The sequence below is a fragment of the Puntigrus tetrazona genome, chromosome 9 (assembly GCF_018831695.1).
Source record: "Puntigrus tetrazona isolate hp1 chromosome 9, ASM1883169v1, whole genome shotgun sequence".
NCBI lineage: Eukaryota > Metazoa > Chordata > Actinopteri > Cypriniformes > Cyprinidae > Puntigrus > Puntigrus tetrazona.
In genome coordinates this window covers 20,597,487-20,605,363 of record NC_056707.1, presented here as the reverse complement: position 1 = coordinate 20,605,363, position 7,877 = coordinate 20,597,487, and the positions used below count along the sequence as shown (strand labels likewise).

General features: G+C 38.9%; 1 long non-coding RNA gene across 1 annotated transcript; it reads left to right on the top strand.

The window, feature by feature from the left end:
- Positions 1-2,806: 2,806 nt before the first annotated feature.
- Positions 2,807-3,380, top strand: LOC122351561. The gene is made up of 2 exons (XR_006251768.1): positions 2,807-2,946; positions 3,117-3,380. It is a non-coding gene; the product is annotated as an uncharacterized LOC122351561 (long non-coding RNA).
- Positions 3,381-7,877: the final 4,497 nt, after the last annotated feature.

The window sequence follows — 7,877 nt, the reverse complement described above, 5'->3', positions numbered from 1 at the left end:
GGATCAGATGAATCCTCTGGGCAACAAATATGATCATATTTTTCATTTTCTTTACTTTTTTTAGCTGCCTCAAACCATATGGAACAAAATGCTCCATTAAAGCCAGAAGAAGAAGAAGAAGCCAAACCCAAAACAGAGCCTCTCATCAGACATGGTGAGATTAGTCACACAGCCTGCTTGTTGATAATATCAGAAATTAGTCTTAAACTAACATAAAATACATTGATGTAGCCATTTGGATCCCATTTTAAACAACGTTAAAGAACAAATAAAGTGTAACACCTTACCTGTTAACATCCTATGCAGTGGAATAAAATATGCAGTGTACATTGCATATTGTACATAAAAATATGCATAGTGTTCTTTGCAATAAAATTACAGTAATTCGTACTTGGTTGCAGAGAGACTAAAAATAACTAGTTAATTGTTTAATTGTGTAGCAGAAAAGTAGAGCAAATATTTTAAAAAACAAATTATAAATATACAAAAATTATAAATTATGTTACATGCTGTTTTTTGATTATATGTGTGTCTGTGTATATATATCCGCTTATCCGAGGCCGGGTCGCAGGGGCAGCATTCTAAGCAGGGATGCCCAGACTTCCCTCTCGGCCGGCCGAGAGACATAGTCCCTCCTCCTCTCGGTGGGACATGGCGGAACACCTCCATCCGGAGGCGTCCGGTAGGCATCCAGAACAGATGCCCGAGCCACTTCAGCTGGCCTCTCTTGATGTGGAGGAGCAGCGGGTCTACTCCGAGCTCCTCACCCTATCTCTAAGGGAGTGCCCAGCCACCCTATAGAGGAAACTCACCGGGATTTCATCCTTTCGGTCATTACCCAAAGCTCATGACCACAGGTGAGAGTAGGAATGTAGATCGAGAGATTTGCCTTGCATCTCAGCTCCTTCTTCACCACGACGGACCAGTACATTAACCACATTAAGCTGCACAGATCCATCTGTCCCAAAGATACTTAAACTCCTCCACCTGAGGCAGGAACTCCACACCAACTCCACAACCATGGCCTCAGTCCTGGAGGTGCTGATTCTCATCCCTACCACAGGTCCTGGCTAGATGCAGCCAACCGGACATCATCATCCACAATCTGGCCTTCCCCTCCAGCCCCCGGCTGCGACTAGAAATCTTGTCCATAAAGATAATGAACAGGGCCAGTGAGAAAGGGCAGCCCTGCTGGAGTCCAACATGCACCGGGAACAAGTCTGATGGATGTACTGCTGGCAATGCAAACCAAGGTGCTGCTCCGATCATACAAAGGCCGGACAGCCCTTAGCAAAGGGCCCTGGATCCCATACTCCTAGAGCACCCCTCGCAGGACACCGTGAGGGACATGGTTGAATGCCACAAATGACAGTGAGAGACCTCTTCCCAAACCGAAGGCTCAGGGAGGTGACCCTCTTGCTCACCGGGGTGAACTCCAGCACATGGCAGCTAAGCTGGGGGGCTATGAGCAAGCCCACACCAACTCTCTGCCTCTCACTGCAGACAACATGAGAATAGTAGAGAGTCCAACCTCTTTTGAGGAGATGGGTTCCAGAGCCAAAGCTGCGAATGGAGGTGAGCCTGGTCGGTACCTAGTTGGTACCTATCTATCTCATACACAACTCAGGCTCCTTCCCGCCTAGAGAGCTGACATTCCATGTCCCTAGATCCAGATTCTGTGTCCAGGGATTGGGTGGCAAAGTTCCCCGTCTTCGGCTGCCGCCCCAAACCCCAATGCTCCAGCCCCTTACCCGCAGGTGGTTGGCCCCACAGGAGGTTGGCCACACATCGCTCCATCAGGATGAGCCTGGCCCAGACCCGTGGGATAAGACCCGGCCATCAGGCGCTCACATGTGAGCCCCACCCCCAGACCATACCGGGTGATGTCACAACCTCATATATGTTTTTCTTTGTAAGGAGGGGTGGGGACAGCTCTTTTTCTGGCTTGTTATCTAGGACCTGTTTGCCTTGGGAGACCCTACCAGGCATATAGCCCCTAATAGTGTAACTCCTAGGATCATTCAGGCACTCAAACCCCTCCTCCGCGTTAAGGTAGCGGTCCAAGGAGAGATACTGTGTGTGTGTGTGTGTGTGTGTGTGTTTATATATATATATATATATATATATATATATATATATATATATATATATATATATATATATAAAAACAAGCAGCTGAAATGAGTTGCCTCCGTGAGAGGCCAGCTGAGGTGGCTCGGCATCTCTTCCGATGCCTCCTGAGGTGTGAGCTGGAGGTGAAATGGAGGTGTTCCAGGCATGTCCCACCGGGAGGAGGCCCTGGGGAAGACCTAGGACACACTGGAGGGACCATGTCTCTTGGCTGGCCTGGGAGCGCCTCGGTGTTCCCCGGAAGAGCTGGAGGAAGTGTCTGGGGAGAGGGAAGTCTGGGCGTCTCTGCTTAGACTGTTGCCCCCACAACCCGGCCCCAGATAAGCTGTAGAGAATGGAATGGAATGTTTGTGTGTGTGTGTGTGTGTGTATTTTATGGAATATATCTTCCTTGTCTTAGAACATGATGAATATATATATATATATATATATATATATATATATATATATATATATATATATATATATATATATATAAATTCAGGTGTTTTTAATACATTTTAACACTTTTTATTGATTTATGGAGAAGAAATTACAAATTTATGTACTGAAATACTCATTACATTTCATTAAAAATTACTTTTATTATTATTTTCAACTGCTACTGATATTGTCAGCCTATTGTTATTGCATTTTAGAGTTCAATCCCCAGAATTCTGCTTGAGTCCAGTTGATAGGGCGATTGTGATGAATCTGTGAGGAGATATGTTTACAACCCCAGGACTGGGAGATGCCAGATGTTTCGTTACAGCGGCTGCGGAGGCAACAAAAACAACTTTGTCCACAAAAGACACTGCATGAAAATGTGCACGAAAGGTACGTTTTCTTCAGCCCTTGAATACTTTAGAAGGTTTGATATTATAAATGAGGACAACTGCGCAGTTTAGTGTCAATAACGATGATGCATACAATTAGGCTGGACCACAAGAAAATGTAAAGCAGGAAGATTTGTGTCTGTTGTTGATGTTCAATGTTTTCTCTTTCAGATCACAGCCGGAGGAAGCAAATACGGATAAAGACAAAAAACTCTAATATCTTATTCCGATCTATCTAGGACAATACCAAATCCTAAACCACTATATAAAGAGGAAATAAGAAAAAATAAGAAACAGCAGCATATAGTACCTCTCTGGCCCAGAAACTGTTCTCATGTATATAATTATCACAGTTAATGGAATTTTAATCTGGCCTTCATATATATATATATATATATATATATATAAGACATATCTACATATATATATATATAAGACATTCTAAATATAATCTCTAACGCTCTATGTTATGTTCTAAAATACTAATTAAATTGTATCAAAATATACATATAATAAAATATACACACAAACACACACACACACACATTGTGCATATATAAATGTATCTTTTTTTTTCCTCTTTTTTTATTTCCACAGTTCCACTTATGGATCTATTTATAGCTATTTATGGTTGTTATATTTGCTGGCAATTCTAAACCCTTTGTCTTTCTTTCCTTTATTTTTTTCAAACCTACCAATTTATTATCATTTTATATATGATTAATCTTTATTATATGTTGTTTATAAAGTACACTCCAAATGATGTTGTCAAATGTTTTTATGCCCTTGCACTGTGACCTTGAACTCTTGAGGAAACTTGAGGCAAATGTATTTTTTTTCTTCATCCAGGACACGGCGATTCAAAGTTGAGTCTAACATAAAAATTATAGAAAACGTGACCAGCGGATCATCGCTAAGAGCCACTTAACCCTATATGACTGCATAATTTACTAACATCTTAAATTTCCAATAAAGTACCAGCAAATCAATTGTGGAAAGTATTGTAGGACTTCTTGTTGGTTTAAAAAAGGACTCTGTTTTCTACACAAGATGGAGCTGTTACTCTTAGAAGACATGAAATCCACTACTAGTGGTTAAAACGTCTTTATATGCACTCATAATAAAAAAAAACTGTATTTGAATTAATATACAATCATGGTTACATCTCATTATGTTAATTAAATCTGCCTGAAGAGTTTTTCTGCCCTGCTTAACATTATACTGGTTTTTAATATTTTTAATATTTATGTATTTAAAAATGTAAGCATTTAATACAGTGTACTTATTGTTTATGTACTGTTTTGTTAAACTGCCATAAGATGGAGATCATCTTCACTCAGGCTCTAATTCAAAACAAGGTTGTTTACCTCACAAATTTTAATTAATTAATGAGTAATTACAAATATGCACACACACACACAAAAAACATACATATAAACTTACAAAATGACATTTAAAATATATGTATATACATACACTGAAAATAATTGTAAACCAAACCCTAATCCTAGCTTTAACCCTATAACAAGTGTACGTGTTAATTAATATTACTCCGTATTAATAACAAGGACAACCCTTATAATTTTGAATAACAAAGCGAACGGTGTAAGGAAAGCTCCAGTGTGCCATTGAGGCGGGGATAAGCTGTGATGATGTAACAGGAAGCTACTACACTGAATATCTTACAGCCTGACAGCCGTCGTCATTCACACTCCGCGCGTCTCGTGCGCTCTTTCATCTCGCGCTCTGATATTGTTACATTGTTTCGTGCAGTCGTGACGTCGCGAAGGAAAGTAATGACTGTACGCGTTTTAAATAACAAGAAGACGCGTTTGTTTTTATCCGAACATCCCCAGAACACCTTGGATTTAATCTGCAGGTAAGGACACGCTTTATACAGATGAACGACTGGTGAATTATGAATATGGTCAGACGGAATTAATTTACCAAGTGCAGCTGGAACCAGTCCTGTCAAACGGGCTTCGTGCTTTGTTGTAATAACCACTGAATGAACGGAATCCAAGACTTCTAATGAATTAATTAGAGCTTTAGACTGCAAAAAATAAATAAACAAAACACGTTTGTTTTGTCTGTTAGACCATAAAAAACGTCTGTAAATGTAAAACAAAATTTCAGAAATATAACGGGCAGTTTAGTTTTTGTTTTACCTTAATAGATTAACTATTAAGATACGATGTGTGAGTGTATGTAAGTCTATATTTAATATTAAAGTGATCAAAACTGAACTACACTTACGAATTGATAACAATTTGTATGTACAAACTGCAATATTTTATAACAAAGAATGACTGTAGCCTGCCTCCCACTGATGGCATCACCATGTCAAGTATTATAGAGAAACTTCAAATAAATAAATACTTGTTTTATTTATTTGAATTGTAGATGAGCTTACAATATAATACTCAACATTTTCGAAATCCACTTAAAGGCTGAATTTAAGTAGCCAAAAGTGGCAGAAAAATAGTTTGATTAATTCGTCTTGCTTTGATATAAAATGTTCTTGTAATTCTTTTGGGAGCGCAAAATATGTTTCTTTTCCATTAAGTCTTAGAACTGTAGCTCTTATTGTCGAACTTCATCATTATTCCAAAACCTTACAGCCTACATCGGTGCCAGGAACTGAGAAGATAAAATACCAGTATCATGAAGCAACTCGAAATACCAAGGTCTGTTGACACCTAACCTGACAGAAGGGGTCTGACAATCTCTCCAAGGAGGAAGAACTGTGATAATTAGCCAACAGATAGTCTTGGTATTTGTGTTTTTTGCCACATGGTTACATAAGCAGCTGCTTGTATGTGATGAAATACTGTGAAGCTGATGAAGGAAAGCTTGCTAAAATGATTTTGCTCATATGATGCAATGGCACCATCTCTGTTTGATGTGCAATATCTTTTCAAAGATCTTCCGTGTGAATTTCTTACCCTGTTGCTTGACTCTAATGTCAAATGCAAATATCACTTACGGTTACAGATCCAAATGCAAAACTTCAACTGTATGGCGTATAATTCATGCAAAGTTTGTGCTGAAGACATGAATAACACCTAAATCCTGCAGCTATCATAAAGCAACCTACAGCAGCAATACAACCACCCGAAACCCCATGGCATGGTAAAACCACTCAGAACACCTTTATCAAAGGCACAGCTAAGCTCTGCCAACCAACCATAACATCCTAGAATCATGGCAGTCCATTTTGCGCGAACAAGCACTCTATGATATCGCTTATTTTCATAATCAGGCCTTATACATAGTGCTGAGGTAGGAACAATTTGGGCTTATGGATTCGGCGCCATCGGTTGCGAAATTAAAAGGTTAGTGACCGTACGTCTCTAGGGAATGCAAGCTGGCAAGGAGACCTAACGAAAGAGGATTTGTTACTTAGAGCACGAAAAGCCAATTAATCCTCACACAGAATATGTTAAAGAGCATAGATTATGTTTTTAAAAGGGAATCAATTATTTAGCCTCGCCGTTTGAGAGCCTTTTTATGGATCTCAATGCAGAGCCCCAAAGCATGCATGTGTTTGTCAGGGTTGAGTGCAGCTTTCAAGGAGGATTTAATGTCAGTGGAACAAAACTGTGTTCCTGGCCTGGCGACATTGCGTTCGGTTACTGTGCCATTACCATGGTTTACCCCTTACTCTCCGTCACGGAAACGTGGAGAGCAGACAGTAAACCATGCCAAAATACAGCTATCACAATCCAGTCCTCAGTGTAAAAGCCTGCTCTTGAGCAATATACTTTACAGTCCCGCTGGTTGGACTAATAGAATTTGTGCACACTGGTCATAATTAGATGCATGTGAGCTCAAAAAAACCCCTGAGCATTTGCAAAGTAAATGTTTTCTCTATCTCCACCGCAAGACAAGCCATGATATGCCTTGCATTTTTCATTACATGATTAGATGCTTCGAATTAATGCAAAGAAAAAAAAAAAAAAAGATTTATCACAGTCAGGGATACGGTGTCTTGTTTCAGGCATTAAACTGGAGTCGGGCTAATAAGACCATTTCATTTCCTCTCTGCAGATACATTAGGTTTTATGCGCGATAAAGTGCTGCAAGCCTTTTTCGCAACCCCGCTACCTAGCTGTTTTTTCTATCACATCTATTTCATTCCCTAATCAGTATTATCGCATTGCATTAAACATAAAATCACGAATTCATAAATGTTTTATTTCTAACGGTCATTGAGATGCTTATTGCTGTAATCCTAGCCTTGTGAAAGATCTTTGTCTGCTGTACATGCAAGTAGTTTGACCTGTATGCAGCTTTTTATTTTTTAGTGGAAACCACAATAAACAATTTAAAACTTGGGATAATCCAGGGATCCTCAAATCTTGCTTGTGAGATCCGCTTTCCAGGAGTATTTAGCTCCGACCCCCATCAAACTGACCTACCTGTGATTTTCTAGTGATTCTGAAGACATGCTCAGGTGTGTTTGAGTAAGGTTCGAGCTAAACTCTTCAGGAAAGTGCATCTTGTGAGCCAGAGTTCAGAGGTAAATTACTTTCAAGAAAAAAATATTGTCGAAACAAAATACTTCAAGGTCTCCACAAAAATATTTAGCAGAAATTTGTATATTAGAATGATTTGTAAAGGATCATGTAAAACTGAAGACTAAGTAATTGCTTCTGAAAGTTCAGCTTTGCCATCATAACAGACATCTTAATATATTAAAATATATTAAAACAGAAAACAGTTTTAAATCATGATCATATTTCACAGTATTACTGCTGCTACTGTATTACTGTAAGTAAATTGTAGCCTTGCTTAGCAGGCATCTTAAAAAAATAATAATTAATGTTTTATCAGTATTAACAATTTTATTGTTAAAGTATTTTATTGATTTTGGACAATTAATGTTCATCCATTTTGTAAAATGTTATTAAGTATTAAATGCATTCATTT